Source organism: Rhinolophus sinicus, chromosome 16 (assembly GCF_057876585.1).
Source record: "Rhinolophus sinicus isolate RSI-liver-muscle chromosome 16, RSI-T2T, whole genome shotgun sequence".
Lineage (NCBI taxonomy): Eukaryota > Metazoa > Chordata > Mammalia > Chiroptera > Rhinolophidae > Rhinolophus > Rhinolophus sinicus.
Genome location: NC_142516.1, coordinates 97282739 through 97306919, shown reverse-complemented (window position 1 = coordinate 97306919; position 24181 = coordinate 97282739). Strand labels below are relative to the sequence as shown.

The following is a 24181-nucleotide window of genomic DNA, read 5'->3' as shown; positions in this document are numbered from 1 at the left end:
TGTGTCCACAATTCTGAGCTGAGACTATAAAGCCATTCAATACCTGGACCCAGTCCAATTCTTTCACCCTCTTTTGCACCCCTGTCTTTGTACTTTATGCTCTGGCTACACTGAGCTTCTCCCTTACCCAGAACATGCCTCACTTTCCCCAGCGTGTAGCGTGTACGTGCCCCTCTGCTTGGAAAGCCCTTGGCCCCCACCCACCACCTCCCTCTGCCCCTGGCCCCACTTTTGCTTGCCAGGGGTCTGCTCATTCTTCAAGATCTAGTTCGAATATCTTCTCTGGAACTTTGTGCTTTCTTCAATACAGCACTTACACCATTATATTCTCATTTATCTGTTTATCTGACCCTTTCCTGCTTCCTGCTTGTCCTGGTTGAATGTCTTGCTTCCAGGCAGAAACAGTGCTTGGGTTTGTATACAGTGTTTCCTAACAGAGTATCCAGCACACAAAGAAAATGTCTATGCTGACTGGATGAACTTGAATGTGTGTGTGTGTGTGTGTGTGTGTACACATATGCATGATAAGGGTATTCTCCACATTTCAAGTAAAGCTAATAAGTCAAACTATGAAATATCTGTCTGATGAGGAACACAACTTGTCTGTCTTGCATATGTTTATTATTACATTTATCATAAAGAGTAAGAGTTATGTGTGTTGTGTCATTTGACAATATTGTCCCTGAGTTCAGGGACCTTAGCATATTCATGTTTCATGCTCAGCACTTAACATAGATTCTGGCACTTAGTAAATGCCCAATAAGTGGTGTTTAAATTAAATGGAATTGGATCTTGCCCAACTCCATGCTCCTGCTGATGTGAAGACTGTCACAGCAAAATGATGAAATGTGTGAACTCTGGGATCGAAATGCCCAGTTTGAGTCCTAGCTCTTCACCAGCTGTGACCTTGGGCAAGTTACTGAACCATTTTGTCCTTCACTTTGTCATTCTAGAAAAAGAGGATGGTAACGTTGTCTACCTTCTAGGCTGTTGCTAAATCTTAATCTATCTGAGTATCTATATCCATTTCTATATCGGGACCATCTATTGATTTTAATTATGAAGTGTCTTTCTCATGCCTTCCCAGTGAGAGAACAGATAATGGAATGTGGCAATATACAAAGAGAAAATGTCTACCCTTCTAAATTCTGTTAAATGTCAAATCAAAGGTGAGGGTTATATTAATGAGGGAGTTACCTAAGCAAATATGAGAGTATAATTTTCATTCTGTAATGATTATACCCTGCCCAGTCCCAACTTGATTGTAAAGTGATCTGATTTACCACCTTTCAAACATTATTATACAGCTTTTATGAAAAATTCTGCAAATGTCAGAAAAAATGTACTATAGGGCATAGTTTTAATTTGGACTATTTTACAAGGTGCTTTAAAATATATGTAATCTTATGTCATTCTCTTAGGAATTCTATAAAGAAAACCAGATTTAATTTTACAGTCCAGCTGGGAGATGGTGCAAATAAATGACAATTGGACATAGCATACACTAAGTGTCAAATGCATGTTTCTGATAATAAACATGGGTTTTCAGAGAATGGAATTATTCCTGAGAATTTCAGTCAGGGATCAAGGTATAATAGAGGAGATGGGCCTTGGAAGGTAAGATTTAGGCCACTGTGAAGAAGGAGGGAGGGCATGAAGAATAGCAAAGGTGTGGGAGTTGTGATGCATGTAGTATATTTAGGGCAAGGAGCTCACCATATGGCAGGGGTGGAGGTGCAGGCTCGTCCTGGGAGCTAAGCTAAACTGGCAGTCTGAGCTAGAGTGCAGAGGATTTGGAATACCATGCTAACCCTCGCACACTTGCTTCCCCAATTTTAAGTTTAATGATCCACCTCCCTTTGGACACGACTGGCTCCATGAATTCCAAGTATGATAGCTCAGGAAAGTCTGGAGATCCCCGACAGCGACCTACCGCCAGACACTGGCTACCCACCTCACTGAAATAAAGATTTGCTCAATTGCTTCTATGACAAACAATAACCAACAGGTATTGTTCCAGACCTGTAAAAGTAGTCATTCAGCCACTAAAAGGTCATCAAACATTCCTACCAAAATTGGATGTAATACGCTTTGGTTTTAATAACAGGACTTTATTCATTTGTTTTATAGATATGTTATTACTGATTTATCCATTCAATCAATTTCTATTTTTCTCTGCTGAGTAAACAAAAACTGTTTCCAGCTCCAATCCCTGGATTTGAGACAAAGGAGAAACAAAAAAGAATTACATCCTAAACACAGAAGGTAATCACATACCTTCCTGTCTAAGTGTAGGATTTCCAATTCTGATATTGTAAAGCCCTAAAAGTATTACAAATAGGACGCATTCTCACCCTCAGCAAGTGTTGTGTTAGTGCTTCTGTGTGTGTGTGTGTGTGTGTGTGTGTGTGTGTGTGTGTGAAGGAGAAGTGTAGCACGTGGGGTTGAGATGGGAGTAATTTAAATTCTCTGTTAAGATTTCATTTAGTCCCCTGAGGCTGAGATATTATTTTTCTATTGTCATGCAGAACTACTGGAATTAGTTGGCATAATAAGTCAGTACTGACAATTCTGGATAAATTCATTTTCACCTTTCAGAGAAAGCTCAGTATGTTTTCACTAAACACCCTTAAGTTCACACACGTGCTTCTGACTTCAATCCTTCTTCTCAAATGTCTCCTCGTGTCAGAAAGAGGACATAAAATAAATTTAAAGGTGTTTACTAAAACATGACTCTTGTTTGCTATGTTATTTTTTAATTTTCTTTTTTGCTCAAGAAGTCTTTATTATTACTATTACCCACTGTTTTCTATTATGCTAATCATTCTTCTCTCATCTCTGAAAATGTTCCTTTACCCTCAATTATTTCTTACTCTAATGCTCCATTTTTCTGACTTTCTACTTGAGAATTCCTGTAATTGTCAGGTATCTCTCTGTCCTTTCTTTCTTCTCCCTTCTTCTTCATACTTAGATTTTTTATATTTTTCTTCTGTATCCTGAGAGAACATTTCCAAGTGTGTCCTCTACGTTAGACTCAATACTGACAAGCCTGATTTTACTATCTCCAGTACAGATTTTAATGATCTTATTACAATTTTAGACTCCTTACAATTTTTTTAATTTTTTAATTTTACTTGACATTCAATATTATATTAGTTTCAGGTGTACAGCATAGCAGTTAGACATTTATATAACTTACGAAGTGATCCCCCTTGATAAGTCTAGTACCTACCTGATAGCATTCATAGTTGTTACCATATTATTGACTATATTCCTTTTGCTATACTTTATATCCCCATGACTATTTTGTAACTACCAAACTGTACTCCTCAATCCCTTCCCCTTTTTTCTTCCAGTCCCCCAAACGCCCACCCATCTGACATATCAGTTTGTTCTCTGTACTTGTAACCACGGGTTTGTTTCTGTTTTGTTTGTTCTTTATTTTGCGTTTTAGATTTCACATACAAGTGAAATCATATGGTATTTGTCTTTCTCTGTCTGACTTATTTCACTTAGCATAATCCCCTCTATGTCCACCCATGTTTTCACAAATGGCAAGATTTCGTTCTTTTTTATGGCCAAGTAATATCCCATTGTATATATGTATCACATCTTCTTTATCCATTCATCTATTGGACACTTAGGTTGTTTCTGTATCTTGGCTATTGTAAATAATGCTGCAGTTAACATAGGGGTGCATATGTCTTTTCCAATTAGTTTTTTATGTTTCTTTGGATAAATATCCATTTCTGGTGGGACTGCTAGGTCATATAGTCATATTGTTGAGGATTTTTGCATCTATGTTCATGACGGATATTGGTCTATAAAATTTTTTGTAATGTCTCTGTCTGGTTTTAGAATCAGAGTAATGCTAGCTTGTTTGCTACTTTAGATTTTTAAAGCATGCAAATGACATTTTAACCCATTCTCAGCGTAATCTTGTGAGAAAATGTATGCACTAGCCATTGATTAAAAATGAGATGCTTAGAGCTTTTGTTTTATTTTGTTCCAAACCTTCAAGAACAACTACATAAAACATTGTTTTTATTAACAATAAAAACTGGCAATGAGAAATATATAAATTATGACAGCAAGTTGTCATCTAAGAATAAATTGGTCTCTTTAAGAGTCTTAATACTCTTTCTCATGAGTAGAATACCATGTAGCATCTTACTGACTAATTCCCCAGTGCATGGTTTCTCAAAGCTGACCTTCTCCTTCCACACAATAGCTATCTGACCTGCTCCAGACCTCATCTCCTTGATCTCTCAGGAACATTTGATACTGTTACCTGGAGGGCACTTGACCTCCCTGCTTCCCTCGCTTCTATCATACCTTAGTCCTTCTTTGACCTCTCACACTGCGCCTCCATGGGCTTGTTGATTTCTCTGTCTATCCCCTAAGTGTAGGCCCTGAATGTGGTGGTCTCTTCCTTCTCTTTAGGTCTACTCTCAAAGTTTTATCATTCCAGAAAGATCCATATCTATATCTAAACCTGCATCTGCCTCCCTTTCAAATTTGAATCCCTCATTCTTGATTCATGTTTCATACTGCCCCGGCTATAAGTTTTGCCAGCACCTTCAACTTCCTCCCTTTCCATCTCCTCTTCCACCCCTATTTCTGGAATGTGTAAATCTCCACTAGATCATAAACTCTATGAAGACAAGCCTTTTGGTTGTTGTCATTTTTACTTAAACTAAGATATCCTCAGCACTTAAAATAATGCCTGGTAGATACATAGTTAACGTTTAGTAAATATTGAATGAATGAATGAATGAATGAATGAATGAATATCACCCAATCTCTACCCATTGCAAACCAGCCTAACTCTTTACATCCTGTTAGTCACCTATGCTTAAAGCTTGCACGATTATATTATTTATCACCCAAACATGATATTTTTAGTGTGGAAAGGGTCACTATTAATACCGTGTTTCCCCGAAAATAAGACCTAACCGGAAAATAAACCCTAGCAAGATTTTTCAGGATGACATCACCTGAACATAAACCCTAATGCGTCTTTTGGAGCAAAAGTTAATATAAGACCCGGTCTTATTTTTGGGGAAACACGATACTTATGCTGGGATGACAGGCACAACTTGGGGATTTCTTTGGAAAACCTGATTATATGCTTACTCTAGTTAACTGCAACTTTTTACTTTTCCTCCTCATATGTTCCCCTCCTTGTCAGCTGCCAAAACATATGTGTTCTGCTTTTGCACTATCCCCTCGCTATGTCTTCCCCTCAGTCCAGCTTGCCTGTTTCATGCCTCACCACATCTAGCCTGGTTACTACTAATAGCTTCTTGACTGGTCTTATTGACCCCTAACCAATCTCCCCAGTTTCTATCCTTCCCACTACACGTGGCTGACAGATTAATTGTTCTAAGGAACAGTTCCAATAATATGATTTCCTGACTCAGAAGAATTCCATTGGTTCTCTGTTAACTTTGAATATGTACAGATTTCTAGTTTTCAAAGTTCTCAACATTGAACTAATCTACATGTGTAAACATATAAGCAAAATTGGCATCCCCTGGGAGCTTATTAGAAATGAATAATTTTGTACCCTACCATTGAAACTATGGAATCAGAATCTACATTTTAGCAAGATTCTGAAGTGTTCTGTATACAATTTGAAAATCAGTGCTCCACACATTAACATGCTGGCAGGAATCACAGTTTTAAAATCGCACCCCAAGATTTTCACTTACATACTTTGTCTATACTGGTCTCTTCTGTAGGATACCTTCCCCTACCTTCTCTACTCATTGAAATCATATTAATCTTCCAAAGATAAACCCCAAACACTATATATTCCATAAAACCTTTCCTGAAACAATTATTTTCTCTGTAATCTGTGAACTCCATAGTATTTAATGTTTACTGTCATTATTATTTCATTTATGTTGCGTTATAGTTATTCAGGTGCTAATTATATATACACCATCATATCCTCACTATGTTTTAAGCTCAGTATGGACAAGGACTGGTTTTTTTTTGTTTTTTTTTTCAATTGTGGTAAAATATTCATTACAATTTTAACCATTTTTAATTGTACAATTGTGTGGCACTTAAGTACATTCACACTGTTGTGCAACTACCACCACCATCCGTTTCCAAAACTTTTATTATGCTAGACTGAAACATGTGCCATTAAACATCAACATCTGATTCCTCTATCTCCCCAAACCCTGGCAACCAGCATTCTACATTCTGTCTCTGAATTTGACTATTCTAGGTACCTCACATAAGTGGAATCATAGTATTTTTCCTTTTGTGTCTGGCTTTTTTCACTCAGCATAATGTCTTCAAGTTTTATGTGTGTTGTAGCATGTGCCCGAATTTTCTTTTCTAAGTGGAATAATAGTCCATATTATGTGTTTGTCATTTATTTATCTGGTCATCCAGAAACACTTGTATTCATCAGAAACACTTGAGTTTCTTCTCCCTTTTAGCTATTGTGCATAATGTTGCCATGAATATGGGTATAAAAATATCTATTTGAATCCTTGTTTTCAATTCTTTGGGGTAACTGCCCAGAAGGAGAATTGCTGAATCATATGATAATTCTATTTTTAAATTTTTGAGGAATCTCCATACTGTTTTCCATAGTAGCCGTACCATTTTGTATTCCCCCCAGCTGTGCACAAGAATTCTAATTTCTCCACATCCTTGCCAACACTTGTTATTTATTTATTTATTTATTTATTTATTTATTTATTTATCTTTGATAACAGGCATTCTAAAGGGATGGTTATGAGATTATTTCTCATTATGGTTTTGATTTGCATTGCCCTAATGACTAATGATGTTGAGCATCTTTTTTATGTGCTTATTGTCCATTTGCGTATTTTCTTGGGAGAAAAGTCTATTCAAATCCTTTGTCTAGTTTTTAATCAGATTATTTGCTGTTGTTGCGTTGTAGGAGTTCTTTATATATTCTAGATATTAACCCCTTATCAGATATATAGTTTGCAATGCTTTTTCCCATTCTGTAGCTTGCCTTTTCAGTCTGTTGATAGTGTCCTCTGATATAGGAACTTATATCCCTACTATAGTGCCTTTAAATGGTATCGAATAAATATTTATAGTTTTCATTTAATCAAATTCTTAAATGATGCTTAATTAATGATTTATCACTGTTGTTGACTTTATGATAACTAAATATGAAACTTTAAAATTATTTGGGACAAATTCAGTGGGATTATGGAACTTCAAATACAATTGTAAACATTTTCAGGCTTGAACTCTATTAGGTTATACTAAGGAAGTTTCTGTAAAATATGTACTGAACACACCCCATTATTGTCCTTAGATTTAGAATCCTGATACTTCCATAGGGAGGCTTTGAAAATTAATTGCTGTTGTATGATAAGAAAGAGATGAGAAAATTATTTGTGGGATAATCAGATGAAAATTTAAATTCCTGTGTTTGGCTGGGGTTATCCCATGATCGTAGACAGATGGGAAATAGAAAGTAACTCTGAAAGAATGAGTTTTCTGGGAAGTAAGCGTGTTTATAAAAATTCAGAATGTACTCTGAAGCAAGACTCCTGCTGTTCTTCCTCCAGTCAGATGCATCTTTCATATGACAGTAGTGAATGAGAAGAGCTAGGGAATATTTGTAAAACGGTAACAAGAAATGGGTAGTCAGTTCTCTAGTATTTCTGAACTGAGTTACTTGGCTAATTTATAGGCCAAGAAAGCTACTAATAATAGCTCTATTGACAATTCTGATTCTTTTACTTTCTCACATTCTGGCCTTTCTATTCTGTGACTTATTTTTAGTTCAAGAACTTTTTACCACAAATTATCTTTGGGCTATAAAGTCACATCGGTTGTGTTCTGCTGTGATCCTGTGCCCTCTGTAGAACAGCTTGATGAAAATTCTGATTGTTCTGGTTGGTTTGCATTTAAAAGGATTACATAAAACTCCTTTGAGTAATTAGCACAGCATCCCAACAAAGGGTTAGTTGATTTTTTACAATAAAAGGTCAGGCAAGAGAAAGTCATTTAGAAGACATAAGAGATTGCCTTCCTGGGGTCATTTTCATTCTGACTTATGAAACAACTTCAAAGGCATGAGTCAAGCACTTAGTATTTCTGGTGCAAAATATTACTACTGAGTAACTGTAGCTCATTGACAGCATCTCTACTGGATTAACATAAATGAGAGCTAATAATGGTCCATTCATACACATATGTAGGTACATTTAAAGGGTGTATATGGGTAGTTAATCAGGATCATACTTAACCTTTCATTATAACTCTATTTACTCTGTATACTCGACCCTGACTTTAGATGAACGATCCATTTTGAACAAACTTTTTGTGCCCTTTCATATATATAAAGGTTACATATTTCTCCCAACTGCTTACATTTAATGCTTTAAACGTTCCTTCCCCAGCTATTGTTCACTAACCTGTGTTGTGAAGTGTTTTATCTGGTTGTTTACATTAAAAGAGATTAACAGAACACAGTGCAATAGAGTTAGAGCAGGGAATCTGTAGACCTTCATGATTCCGGTTGTTCATATCTGAAATCTAAGATGTGGCAGGTGTTTCTAAGACAAGATCTATTGTTTTAAATCTCTTTGAGACTTAGTTATGTCAACAAAAGACTGCTGCCACCAGTCCAATGCCAACAGGAGTCCACAATCTGGGATGCAGTAAAAGCAGAGACTTTATTTAGATGGACAGTTTGCAAATCTGGGAAATAAGCCTCCACAGGAAACTGTAAGTGCACTCTCCTGAGACAAAAGGGAGGCCTGCTTGTATAGAGACAGTGTCAGCACTGATCCCAGATTGGTGCAAATTTGTATTTCATTGGTCCAAATAGCACTGCCCTGATTGGTCAGAATAGTGCATTCTGATTGGTTGTTATGGAGATGCTCTGATTGGTTGGTAAAGATGCAAATGAAGATATAGCTGTGCAGTTCTGTTTGGATGGAGGAGCTCTCCGCCCATTGGTCAAAATATGATTCCAGGAACTCCTGTGTAAGGCTTGGCTCAGTCAGCAGGAACGCAGTGCAGGAGACTTGGCAGTCCAGTCTGTGGCTTTTCCCTGAAATGCAGCATGTGTGAGAGGCCCCCTGTAAACAATGGCTGCTAGACTGTGATTACAAATTTAGTCCCAGTTAACTGCAAGGAGTCCTTTCTGACAGGCGTATTCCTACTTGAGTCAACAATTAGAATTTACACAGAAATAAATTTTGTGACTACCTTTTCCCAGTTTCAGTTATGCAATAGAAACAATACGGCACTGTATAACCGGCTTAAATTGAAAAGGAGGAGTTCATGTGCTGGGTATCAAACATGTCCTGAAATTATACCATTTTAGAAAAGAGACCTCAGAGGGTATCTGTTCTGTTTTTCTCACTATACAAATGAGGAAACAAATGAGACCTGGTGAATTGATGGGGCTAATGTCGTATAGTTCACTGAAGGCAGCACAAGGATGAGACTCAGGGACCGGGAAGCATCATAGTTCAGTATCCTTGTCACTATCGCATATAGTCTTTCTCCAATTATTTCCTTTTGATAAGCACTGTATTAATCAATTCTTGTTTTTTAAATTGGAGCACACCATGAATAATAATGGAATCAAAAGTTTGTTCCTTTATTAAATATTGATATTTTCCTTATCCTAAACTTTCTAATGAAAGAAGAATGCTAAAAAGAGCAAATATTTTTAACAAGGTAACAAAATGCTATCTAGTATGAAATCCTTAATGACATCATCTAAAATGCATGATGGTTGATATCTACATACACAGACTCAGGGAAGATACACTTTTCTAACAGTTTTCAGAAAGGACGTATTGTTTAACACATAGATGTTTAACCAAAACAGATATGAAAAAAAAGTGACTTTTTGTATAGTATGCTTTCAGACACTAGCAGGGGTGAAAATAGACAAGACGTAGTTTTACAAAATTTCTTTTTGCTCAGGTGGTGAAAGTATTGTTATTGAAGAATGAAGGAACTTACAGATAATGAAATCCTTTCCCCTACTGAGGAAGGGTCAATTTAAGAGTTCTCTTAGCACATTGTATACCAGTTTATTTAGTGATGGAGTGAATTGATGCTAAACTTTGAGACAGATTTTAGATGAAGTTAATTATTTCTTTCCTTTTTTTTTTTTTTGCTAGTTATTTCTTTGAAATTATTATCTTTATAGTTAAAGAAAATATACCAAATTAAAGCAGAGCAACATTCAGAAGGATATTTTTTTTCTGTATGTAATACTACAAAAAAAAAAACACACAAAAAAACAGGAAATTTATTAAATTACAACTAAACATTAAAATATATCCTAGGACATTATATAAATGCTATTAGCAGGCTTTTACTGTATGTTAATTTCTTGTTGCCCTGCTGAAACTAATTTTAGTGGGAAAAACATTGTTTCCTAGTCCCTAAACCCGGTTAAGAATGAGATGGAAACTCAACAAAAGGGGCCTATAAATATCAAAATTAGTTTTTTTTAATAGGAAGGTCAAAGGTGGTAAGTATAGTTATTTATAATCAATATAAATGAGCTCATAGTGATTGACATTTCTATTTGCCAGGCCGTGTTCTAAATGCTTTATAATAAATTTGACCTTATTTAATCTTCACAACATTCCTATGAGGTAGAGAACATTATTATCCCTGTTTTATAGATGAGGGAGCAGAGACACAGATAACCTATAACTTGTTCTAGCAAGTGGCAGGGCCGACTGGAAAAGACAGAGGTCATGATCTTAGATAAAGGCCACGAACATTACGCTTATGCTCTTTATCCTGTAACTTATGTCCATTGCTAGTAATCCGAGCTGCCATAATAATTTATCTTTTGAATATAAAATCAAAAGTCTCTGGAGAAATTGAAAGATTATGAGTCTATCAACATTTCTTGAATTACTTAAATATTTACTGAGGGACAACTATATGCGAAACCCCAGGATTCTCTATTCCATTAATGATAAGCGGCTCCCTAAACAAGGGAGATTTTTCTTACAACTGCCTTCAAAATAAACTTTACATTACATATATATATATATATATATATATATATATATATATATATATATAGAGAGAGAGAGAGAGAGAGAGAGAGGAGAGACAAGATATAGCTTTATATATATATTGTGTGTGTCTGTGTATATAAATGTAGACCCACATTCTTTAAACAAAGAGAAAGTGAGCTTTCAGATAGTTCTTTGTTTACAAGACTAAAACAAGTGATACTTGATCAGATAAAAAATATGTTCCCAGTGAAGAGGGTCTCAAGTTGATTTGTTTGCCTTGGACTCCTAGATCTGTTTCCAGACCATTAACTTCGCTCAGGACAGATAAGTATTCATTAAAAAACTTCCTTGACCTTCATGCAAGCCTTTTTGGAGGGGACATTAAATCTCTACATATATATGGAACATCCAGTACACTGAAATGGAATAAAGATGGCAGTTTTTCAAGGCATCTACAGGGAGAAAATCTCAGTAAGAGAAATATACATTTTTCCTGTTAAAGATCCAATTTGATTTGGCTGTAAAGATCAAGAAACGGTTGGGGTTCCATCAGTGTCAACACAAAAAGGAAACAACAGAGACACCTGCTGTATGTCTCAGTGTTTTGAGAGAGTGAGACTCATAAGTGGGAGAAAGTGCTTCTGCATCAGTATCTGCGAGGCCAATGAGGCTAAACAGAAAAACGATATGATCTCACTTTTAAGGTTGCCAGGTAAAATACAGAACGATACAAATACAAGTATTGAATGGGATATACTTCTAGTAAATTTTATTTGTCGCTGATCTGAAATTCAAATTGAATTGGATGCCCTGCATTTTCATTTGCTCAATCTGGCAGCCTTACTCACTGCCCGAATCTGCAGGGCACCTGTCTCCCTGGTGCTTCCCATAGTCTTAGGCAGAGATTCCAGGGGGCATGTGTGTGGTGATGGGAAGGGGCAGACTGTGTTGGGATCTCTAACAGGGACTATGGAAGGGCCTCCCAGAAGGCCTGTAGCTGAGGGCTGGAAAGTCCCACCTGTCTAAGCCTCTGGAAAACACACCAAATGTTGAGCTGGTTCCTTGGAACATCTCTCCTGGCACGGGCTTGGCTGGTCTGCCTTCCTGTGAACAGCCACCACCACGTCTGGGACAGAAGCTCATGCTCATCCACAGAGCTTTCCTAGTCCACACTCTTGTTTAAGACCCTTCAGGGCGCAGGGTCTTTTCTACTTATTTTACTCTCTCCGGCACCAAGCACAGAGCTCGGGACACAGTTGTAAAGGGCAAATCAATGTTTACTACACTTGAGGTTTTCAAAGTTTTTGTTGTTGCTGTTCTTTTTGTTTTCCTGCTAATAATAGTAAGGAAGAAAAGGCTTAAAAATTGTTCCCTCCAAATTTTCTTTATTTCTCTTTATCTTCAACAGCCCATGGGGAAAGACAGAGTTGCACACAATGCCATTGCCCAGCATAGTGAGTGAATGAATGCTGATTGTAATACCTGAGTACAAAGAGGGCGGGCATAACATTTATTTACATTTTATAGAAATACCATTTCATTGAAAGACCTTTTCTATGTTATAGGAGCTGAGCTAGGATGGGGGAGCAAGAGGGTTGGTTAGATGTTATTCAGCTGGGGACATATTGAGAAGAAGGGTTGGTGGAGGGACACCTGGAAGAAGTGGGGACAGGGATTACTCATAGGGTTTACTCCCCTAAGATAAGAAGTGTTTGCAGTAGGGGGAGAAACTGGGGACATAGGCAGTACCAGACAGCAGTCATAGAAGGAGGAAGGGGAAGGAAATCAAAAACCCTGTTATCAGAAAGGGGAGGAGAGTTCTTAAAGCTACTGGGTTCTTTGGGCACTTTCTCCAAATGGTCATATATCTGAAAGTGACAGATTTAAACTGATAACATTAGTTAGGGACTACCCACAGTGTGAGAGAGAACTAAATTATTTTTTCTTTTTTTTAATTAAAGTTTATTGGGGTGACAATTGTTAGTAAAGTTACATAGATTTCAGGTGTACAATTCTATAACACATCATCTGTATCTCACATTGTGTGTTCACCACCCAGAGTCAGTTCTCTTTCCATCACCATATATTAGACCCCGTTTACCATCTTCTAAATTCTTAAATCACATAAAACAACAAACCTCCTATAATGTAGTTTAATTTGAAATACTTAATCATATGCTACTAAAATAATTGATATAGGCAGGTAAAAAACACTGTTACAGCTGTGTTTCCCCCAAATCATCTCTAATTGGCTTCCATTATACAATAAGGTAAAGGTACATTAGATACATGGCTGCTTGCCATTTTATCTTGGGGTAATTTTCCCACCAAGATGAAAGCAAGAATAGAACAGGTTAAAGTAAACCTAACAATGTAATACTCAAGATTTAAACAAGAGGGTATTAAACTGTAAAGAATGGTATTTAATATTTGAAGCAAGTTTTATTGTTGTTTACTGGATAAAAAAAAAAAAAAATTGTCCTTCCCTTTCTTATAAGAGCTATTCACCTTGGGGAAGTGGTACTAGTATGTTTCTTGTTTTGTTTTTATCTGTTGCAGTGAACCAGAACACAGCTATCTTAGACTGAATTTAATTGAAGCCAGCTTGTATGTGGCATTGATTAACTGTTTAAGGCAGAGAACTGTCTTCAGATTTCAAAACACAGCTTGAAGTTGTTACCCATATATATGTTTTATTAGAAATAAATTAAAAGAAGATCCAGAAACAGCCAGAAACATTCTTTTTTATGTCAACCATACGTTTTGTAAAAGAAAAATGGCAAAAATTAAGTCACTTGAACTATGATGTAGTGCATCTCTGACCTGATGAAAATTCTGCATTTCCCTTTTTCTTGATATATTATCTACACAGTGACTGGAGGGTGATGAGTGTTCATTCTGTTAATACTGTCATTAATCATTTAGCTATATAGTTATTTTAACGTATTTTTAAAGCAAACTAGCACTACTGGATGCTTATACAGTATTCTTTTACAGGACATAGATGACTCCTGTCATAACCTCCAAAAATCCTTCACAGAAAATAAACTTTTAGCTTGAATCCAAAAGGTTAGCTTTCACAATAGTTCATCTTTGAACCTGCAGTAATACGCTCCTTTCACTAAATGTTGATATAAAATCAGGCCTATCAAATGAAATCAGTGTTTAATGCTTATGAAAGGCATAGACCTGTGCGAATGCACTGTTTTATAAGACATTAATCCAGACACCCAATAATATGTACAGTGAAGTTTATCTTGACAGGTAAATCAACTCATTGCTAAGTAAAATAGCCAGACAATACTATCCTTGTTATTGAACTGCAGGTGTTTAAAAGCTAGGTGACCTAAGTATCATGTGGCAGGAATGAAGCTGTGGGGGAAGCAAAGCTTGGTTAGTTGGTTAGGCAGGTGCTTAGGAAATTTAAATGAGAATATAGACATCTAAGATCAAAAGCAGATGCCTGGTTAGGATTTTATGGCCTGACTAGAAATAGTAAGAGAACTAAGGGTAGGAGCCCAAACATTTACATAGGTATTTCTGAGAATATTTGTTTTGGAAGAATGACATACGAGTTTTGGAGATAACCCTATTCTAAGGAATTCATTGTGTCCAGATTAATTACAGAGAAATCCTATAAATCTAAGAACAAACATACTTCTTATCCCCCTCAGAAATCTAATGTCTGTAGTCGAGTTCTATCCTCTCTCCTGTCTTTCATAAGCTAACTATAATATAATCTTAGGAAATATTATTTGCAAGCATTTTAACAATTGTAGCCAACTGATATATACATATAAATTATATGTACATATGCTTACGAAATAAATTTAAGCTATTCTGTATCTATGATACTATACATGGGGGGGGAAGTCATACAGCCCCATGATAGAGGTCTTCTACTAATTGTATTAAGAAAACACTTGCTTAAAATAAAACAACTGATGGGTAAATTTTACGGTACTTCAATATCTTAACATGTTATTTAAAAACATAAAGGTGGCAAAATAAAATAAAATAATGCCATTAAAGAGAAATTAGAAAAAGTAACAAAGGATTTGTGAGCAGGGGTAATTAATGCCTGAAGTGAAGATTATTATATTTTATAATTATACTATGAAAAATATAGTGGGTAAACACAAGACAGAACAAAATGTTTCCTGGCCAGACACCTGCACTGAATTTATAGTTTGTACCTGAGGGATCCAGAGAGCATAGTTTATTCTTCAAGGTATTGAAAGCTGAAGGATTGCATTTTGTATTTAGTTCTCCCATGATTCATCTAAAAAGCCCCTTTGATGAAATACACGACAATTCACTTCCTAGGAAATCTTGTATTTACTTTTGGCCGCCACCATCTAGGGTCAAGTTGGGAGAAGTCTCAAGCCTTGCCACCCTTCCTTAACTTTCCTGGAAGGGCTCCCATCTCCAGCCGTGATTGCTGTGGTCCCTACATAAAGACTTGGAACAATCCCTTTCCAGCACCTCCTTTCCCAATTCCTGTTGCTCTCTAGATTTCTCTTTCAGAACCCCCTGAGGAAATGGACTTATGTTTGACCCACCACCCAGACCCTCCATTCCTTTCCCCCCACCCCCATCCCACCCCTACTCTGCTTTCTCACTCTTCAGGAAGCTGGCCTCCTTTCCTGCTTGAGCCTCAGGGGAGCCTACGTGAATTTGTTTTGCGATCACCTCAAGCTAATGTGGACATGACCAACTGGTTCTTACTCTAGAGTTTTCTGTATCTCTTGCAGATGCCTCCCTCCAGGTTAAATTCTAGTAGGTTCTGTCCCTGCCCCACCACTTTGGTGTGTTGATTTGGAGTCCTCTCTGTTCCTTCTGGTTTCATTTAACTTCTATCTTTCTGCTCTTATCCACGTCCTATACTTTTTTCCTCTTCCTTTTCTTAACTATTATTCTATTCTCCTTTAAAGCCACACACACAGTGCCCACATGAAAGTCGTATTTCCCCCCAGATGGGACATGATTAATTTTTTGTTTTATATATTGTTCAGAGTCATGTGTTTAGCTTGCATGTCAAATTCATAATACACTCTTACATATTAAAGATAACCCAATTCACTTCTATTGTTGATTTAAGATACTGATGGCTCTGCATTTATATTTTAACAAAGAAAACTTGAGACTCCAACTCTGGTTTGGATGGAGGGAGGGAGTTAATTCATGGCAAAATTAGTTTTCTCAACTGTAAAATGCAGATTTGGAAGAAAAAAAGAAAAACCCAAAGTAATGTTTTAAGTTGATCAAATATTAAATATGTGATTAAATATTCTAAAATAGTTCATTGCATTCACACATAATTATTACTATTAAATTTCCTGTCATTCTTTTTTTAATCAATTGTGAATTAGTACCTATGTGTTTGTGTGCATATTTACCAATTTCTTTCTTTTTAATGGATTAATGTTAAATACTCGTATTTCATCATTTGAATGGATAACACATGGGCACACCCAGCTCCTCTCACCTAGTCTATAGCCCCAATTTCTTATTCATTCAGTAAATACATATTGAGCACTCACTATGTACTGGGCATTGTGTTCCACATTGAGGATACAGAAATTAAAAACTTGCTTCCTCCCCTCAGGGGATCACAGTCCAGTGGGGGTGTGAAACTTCCCCTGTGGGCTTTGGTGTATCGATAAACAGGACGAGGTGTGTGTCCCAAGCAGGAGGAACAAGGGCAAGGCGCTGAGGCAAAAGAGAGCATGGAGCATTCAGGCAGCTGCCAGTTTCTCTATTTTCCCTGAGAAGCATCCGGCAAATATGTACATGAGGGTGAGGATGAAGGAAGTATGCATGGCTTCTGTGAGGTGGCTGGAATAGGCGAATTTATAGGGATAGAAAGTAGAATCGAGGTTACTACTGAGGCAAGAGGGAAGGAGAGTTATTGTTTATGGGTACACTGTTTTTGTTGGGGATGAAGAAAAAGCATTAAATACAGTCATGATGTTTATACAACAGCGTGAGTGCTTTTAATGACAAGGAATTGTACACTTGCGAAAAGTTAAAATGATAAACATTATATTATGTATATTTTACCACACAAAAAAAGTTTAAATGTGCATGGGCCTTGGAGATAGTGGTGAAGTATTGAGATAACCACTGTGGAGAACAGGAACCACACCCAGCTAGAGACATGGGGGAGATTTTGCTGGCAGCTCTCACCCCATCAGCGTCATGTCACCGGTGTGTGCAGTTCTGGGATTTCACTGACAGCCTGTTGTGGCCTGGATAGAAGAGTGGATATAGGGGTTTTGCCAGACGGGCGTGGAATGACTAGGAACTAAAATAGCTATGTGTGTGTGTACAGTGAGAAAATGGTTGAAGGCTGGCTCATGGCGCTTAACCCCAGGCTTAGAAAGGGCAGGGACAAAGAGAAGGACTGGATAAGTAAAGGGAAAGCAAAAGCAAAGATTGTGAGACAAAATGAGCAATGCTGGAAGGACACAAGATCCTTACAGAAGCTTTGATAAAGTTTTGGGAAGCACAGCAGTGTGGGTGGGGATTTAGCCCAGGGTGTATCCCCAGGAGTGGGTGAGTGAAGTGGACTTGGAGACAAAAGTCCCTGCGGTGGTGAGCTGAGGAACTAAGCTCTCCAAAAGACACGGGAGAGTGTCATGTAGCATTTAGAATTTCCAGTGATGGCATGAACTTTCTTGGCAAGGGATGTATTATTTATTCATTCACCAAGTGCCTGCTTTGTACCAGACATGGCTGTGGGTGCTGGGAATCAGCCCAGAAAGAAAGACACCTCCCTGCTCTCCTGGAATTTACAGTCTAGTGAAGGGGCAGGGTGGGCAGTAAACAAAAATAAACAAATACAAAATACCATGTGGGCATGTGTTAGTGAAGCTTAAGGATGGAATGGAGAGTAAGAGGGGCACGCTTACATCGATGGACAGGACAGGTCTTATAAGACATGGTGAGTATGTAGGGACCTAAAAGTTATAGTTCCAGGCACAGGGAATGGAAAGATAGATGAAACACAGGCCCCGGTCACACAACTAGAATAGAGGTATCAATAAAATCAGTCAAATCCAAAAAGATGTCCCAGGACTCCAATGGATTTGGATTTATAATTTTTCCTAACTAATAGCAGGAGTTTTTATTTTAAATGATACCTGCAAAATATTTCATTAAAAAATAAATTATACTGGAAATATATTATTAGTAATGAATGGCCAATAGAGCACAACTGAAGTGATACAGAAAATATAGTATTTTTTCATAAGGAAGGAAAAAATCTTCAACTGAGGGGAGTAAACAAAAGAAAAATACATATTAAATAATAAGTCATTTCCCTTGCCCCAGAAACTTTTACACATAATAACTCCCTTTGTATTCATCACATTATCATAAGCCACAAGCAGGAGAAAACTTAAATCTTTAAATAATCAACTACTTTTGAACTGTTTCTGTTGAAGAGCTACATCTTGAGGTTTACAAGAAGACGCCAAAGAGTGGGAGAAAATAGCAATGAATTTGGTAGGTCTAAGACTAGAAGTCAAGTCTCAGCTCTCAGCATGGATGGGTAGAGGCTACTTAACCTCCCTAAAAATTGGTTTCCTTATGAAACGCAGGAAAGGCCATTTGTTCTAATCACCCTGATCAAAGTGAAACTAAAGTTGTCTGCCTCACCATGTCACTCTATTATCTCAGGGAGCCTTTCACTGCTCTTCAGACCATGTGTTGAGTGAGCTTAAAGAGCTCAGTAACACACACACACACACACACACACACACACACACACACGAGTGCTTCACAGTGTATATTTGAATGTCCGCAAAACGTACGAACATTGAGCTGTTCTGTATACGCATATCAGGCAGTCATAGCAAAATGGATGAATCTCAAGGAGTCAATCTACCCATATCCATGTAATAAAGCAAGGTTCTGCAGTAAGTTAAATGTACTCCACCTTTATGGAATAGGCAGTCCGAGGGTGCCACAGGGTATCCACAGGCAATGCCAACACGATTCCAATCACTAGAAACTTCTTCAATCTAGCAGCCTGTGAGGGTGATCAGAGACTTGCGACACACTGACCCAGGCTCTCGCATGTGGTAATAATGGTCCCCCAAAGCATAGATGAGAAATGTAGAAAATAATTACAGTACTTGTAAAGTCAGTGAGATATGATGATAATGCCATTAAGCATGAAGATTCAGGCATTTACCAATCCACATCAGGAACATACTGAACATAGCCGAAGATACACTAAATTTTGTTTCCAAGGAAGCATGGAGACCAACCATATTTTAATTAACAGAACAAAACCCAAAAGCAATCCAAACTGTTAGCATTAGAAAATTGACAGATTCAGAGCCTGGCCATGTGACACTAAGACGCATATCTGATGTGACAGGTACAGATTGGTAACTGTCAGCTGAGGACCCAGCATGAAAAGCTAGATTCTCCAGAACTTTCAGCAACAATTGTTAGTTTTTTTTTAATTTTATTAGTTTCAGGTGTACAAAACGATGTAATAGTTAGACATTTACATCCCTCACAAAGTGATAACTCCCCTAGCAACATTTTTTGATGAAATAAATGAGATTCCATTTCAGAATCTCCAACAAGACCCTGAAATGAAGCCTGAGGGAGCAGGGATGGAATGGTTGCTCTATCCCATCCATCTTAGAGAGGGAACATGTGGGAAAAGTCCCTGTGAGTGAAAAGAAATGGGTCACAGCGAGAGTGGCAATTTTTTTCTTTTCAAAGCTGAAAAACAACATGAAATGATGACCCGTAACCATAGGCTTCTGGCAGAGGGTTGCTGGTCTGGTACCATTAGAAACTGGATTCTTTCTTTAGGCAAAGGCTTCCGACAACAAAATACTCAGCAAGTGGAGCAGACTGTGCTTCTCCATTCTTGGTGCAAGGGGTGAGGGCACAGATGAAGTTGAACATGGGAGGGGGAGTCCAAGAGGTAAGTTCATAGGATTGCAGAGCCATTGGCATTGATACGTGTAGGTGGGTGCGTGGTAAGTCCTGTCCATTGCTTGTGGTTGAGGGTACAGTGGTGATGGGTCTTAATTATATTAAGTATTAAGAGAAGGAGAATGATAAAAGTATCATTTTTTTTCCCATTTGCCAAAGTTTTTCATCACAGTATTAGTTGTAATTTCAGCAATTTGGAATGAAATGTCCAAAATTATAAAAGTTTCAAAATAAATTATGGTGTGAATTTTATATATTCATTAAAAACTGTATTTTAAAAGCTCACTTAATAAATTGGGAAAAGGCTTACAATCTAATGATAAGTGAAATAAACTTCAAAATTTGGTATAAAAATTATTCCAATTTTTATAAATATGCAAAGAAAAACTGAAAAGGATAATATTCCAATGTTATCAGTTCCTTCTTCCTAGTACTATTACAGGTGATTTTGATGTTTCTATTTATAATTTTCTGTGCTTAAAAACTAAAGCTATCAATATATATTACTTCTATAGTTAAAATTAATAAACTTTATATAAGAGGAGAGTGTGATAATTAATGACACTACAAGCATAATTAAAATTTGCATTTATTCTAAGGAGCAATAGCTTTCTAATGTGAATCTCATTATGCTGAAATCCAAGGGAGGAAAGAAAACCTGAACTAAGCAAGTTGCTATGGGTGTGGAGAAACAGAAAGAATGAAGCAATATGAGGAATGTTGGAGTTTAGAATACCTTCTAGATTGCTGTTTTGGACACTAAGATGGTGGCAGCATCACTTGGCTAGCATATGAAATAGAGATGGAAGAGCATGTTTAGAGGGAAAATTTTAGTAATATCCATTAGTGAGGTAAATGCTGTACGGCACTGGAGCACAGTGATTCATTTGTTCTAGATGTCATTGCAAGACTCTCAGGGACTGTTCCGGGCTCAGAGGGTACCCTGGTGATTGAGACAGACACGGCTTCTGCTCACACAGTGCTCAAGGTTGGCCTGGAAGACAGACCACAAACAAAGAGCAGCACGCCCACAAGTGATAGTGCTATAAAGTTAAACTGGATTCCATGAGGGGGAGTCATGGGATAGATTGAGGGTGCAGAAAGGCCCCTCGGAGGGGCTCAGGGAAGATTTGGGTAGCACAGTGATGTGATAATGATGGTACTATTCTTGGCGGCATTGACTGAATCCTTTCTTTGTGCCAAGTGGATTATTTCATTTAATCCACAATGCAATCCTATTAGTAGCTAGTGTGGAGCATCAGAAATGTGACCAGAGTCCAACTAGAGTGTGCTTCCAGCCACAATCTTGAACACAAGTATTTTTCGTCTGTACCAAGTTGGGCCTTGAAAGGTGAGGGTTGAACCCACAGGAAGCAATGCAATCATCCAGGGATTCTGAAGCATGAGGGAAAAGGGGGGGAGCGGCTGAGAACTGAAGCCCAGGGATTGCCACCTTTTGAGGGGAAGAAGAGGAGCTCTGAGTCACATGAGGCATGGTGTGAGGAGGGCGGAGATGAGGCAGTGTCGGGGGAAGGGAATGGTCAGCAGCAGGGTCTCGTCGTCCACAACCGCAGAAGGGAAAACAGCTGGTAACATCCATTAGATTTAGCAACCAGACAATTATCAGTGGCCTTGGCAAGATGAGTTTCCATGACGTAGTGAGGGAGCCCAGATGGCAGTGGTGATAGGGGAAGACTTCTTTCCCAAAAGATACAAGGTAGAAGCCTCGAGCTTTGTAATGGTTGTTGCTTTGTGTTTGTTTGGTTTAAAGGAGGGTGAGACCTGAGGGTTGCGGCTATAGAAGAGAAAGGAAATAAGTGATGTAGCAAAGTCCTTGTAGGAATGAAGAGGATGGTAAGCAGAGCATGGGTCAAGGACCAGGTGTTGGGCAGGAAGAGAGACACCTCTTCCATTGTGATGGGAGGGAAGGGAGGAAGTAAGAAGATAGCAGGAGTCTGGAAATTCCTGATTTCTTTCCTCTGAGCTAGGCAGTGTTGCCATCTGCTCCAGGTGAAGACATAATGTGAGGGAGGAGGGGACAGGTCCTACCTAAGCTTTGGCTTTGAAGCAGGGCTTGTGGAAGATGGGAATGGATGCCATCTAAGGGCCTGAGATTAGGCCCTGAGAGTAGCCCTGAGATTTCCGTTGAGTTTGGAATCCTTGCATTTGTGGCGGCTGCCTCTGTACAGCTGTGAGATTTCCTCCAGCAGGGCCAGCAGCCAGATAGGGCAGGGAGCTGGGCTGAGCTGTGTGGCACAAGCTGCTCAGGGGCACCTGTTCTGGGCAGATCACTTCAGTCTTTCATCTGGCTCCTCTTGGACAGTCCCGAAATCATAGACCCTCCCCCAGCCAGAATGAAGCAAAGTTGCAATGCCAGAATTTATCTTGAGATTTGTCATTTAAGGAAAACACCTAATCTGTGAAACCTGAATATAAAATACATATTAAAATAGAAAATACTAGGGCCCCGGGATCTTTAGAGCTCAGTGATCAACGAAATAGCTCGAATGCTGTTCCTTGTGCTGTTCTATGCCTGTGTGTATAATGTTACAACTACTGCTTGGGTTTGATTCAATCAGAGATCCTTTTTGAAAGTCAAATACATAGCTTCCCTGGGAATGTTATTGTGAAACATTCTGTTGTTATACCGTACAGCAGTCACTTCAAGATAACACCAATCTTGCTCCTTGCAGAGCAGTTCGTTACTACTACATGCATACAAAACAGAGGATGTAATCAAAAGGGTATTTGGCGTGGGTCCAGAAAGCAATCTGGATTAGTCTATAACTGGCTGCCATAGTTTCAAGTCCATTTCTGATCCATGACTTATTGCTTCATAACTGACAATTTCAAAGGTTTACCAGGATGGCACCAAAAAGCTCACTCATTACTTCCTAGCTCATTCTGAAATGTGTTTCATTAGTGAGCATTTTCGAATATTTAAAATAAAAACAACAAAATTAAAAAATATAACTGTAGAGGGAATACTTCAGGTAACTGTTGATTTTTATCCCTTAAGTCACTAGTAGTGTGAATAATAGAGGGAGGATTGAGTCATTTTCTTTAATTTTCAAACTTCACGTGGAGCATCTGAAATTAAAGCAAACGAACAACAACATATAAGGACAAAACAGTTGACTAAACTTTGGTTCTTACTTGGCAGTCTGGTCCAAAGACATTTAAAAGGAAATGAGATTTAAGCAATTTTACTGTTTAATAATTCAGAAATTCCCTTTTGAAAGATTTCAGCTCCTCTCATCAAACTTGAGATGTAAATTAATCACATTGTTGAATCACATCAAATATCATAATTATTTTCTCTAAGGGTCTTCAAGCACCTTAGAAGCTAAACCTTGAGAAAAGCAGGACACTCTGAGGTCTGAGGTTGCATTGTCTGCATCTATGAGTAAGGCTTTGGATCCCAGGAAAACGTCTGGGGCCACCTCCTCCTGGATTCCTTAAAAAGCCCGCCCATTTCCTCCCTCTTCCCTGCAGGAGTCACAGTTAATTTCTAATGATAAGCCTACCTTCTGTTATTGGCTGAAATACCTTAAAATACTTTTTTCATCTTTCACTTCCTCATAATACCTGCCCTTTTTTTTTTCAACTGCGTACAGATTTTAATACTTTACCAGAGTATATAAAACTACTTTCTGAGGGTTCTGCATGGTTTGACAATATTTACACGTTATTCTCCTACAGAATGACTATACAATGGATATATTTTGACTGTCTAAACCATTTAAATTTGATTGTATATTGAAGCCAGAAAATTATTTGATGATACAAGAAAAAAATAGTATATAATACAAGAGTACCTGTATTGAATTTAAAAAAGAAAAAAAAAAAAAAAAAAGAGAAACCCACCAAAAACTGAATAGCTGATTTCCAGTGACTTGACTTCATGAGTTATTATGGCACTAGCTGTGGCACAGTTTAAGTTTTGTTACGGTTGTGTTGGTGGCGGTTTCTGAGACTGAAAAATAGAAACTATCAAGAAATAGGAATATGGTACAGCCCTTGATCTCTGAGTGAAATTGAAGAGGGGATGAAACTCCGTAAGTGGGGCCATTGGGACCCGGCTGTCAGGTTTAGGCGAGGGCGGGAGGGCGGGAGACACAGCTCGCCTGGGAAGGAGTGGGGCGCGAGGCAGTCCGGGAGAGAGGGGGAGGGAAGGGAAGGGAGGGGAGCGGAGGAGCGCC

The 24181-nt window shown here is 38.0% G+C and overlaps 1 protein-coding gene across 2 annotated transcripts in view; it reads left to right on the top strand.

Annotated features, from left to right (window-relative positions):
* Nucleotides 1-24181, top strand: part of STARD13 (StAR related lipid transfer domain containing 13) — a 494577-nt gene that overhangs the window by 256833 nt on the left and 213563 nt on the right. The window lies entirely within an intron of this gene.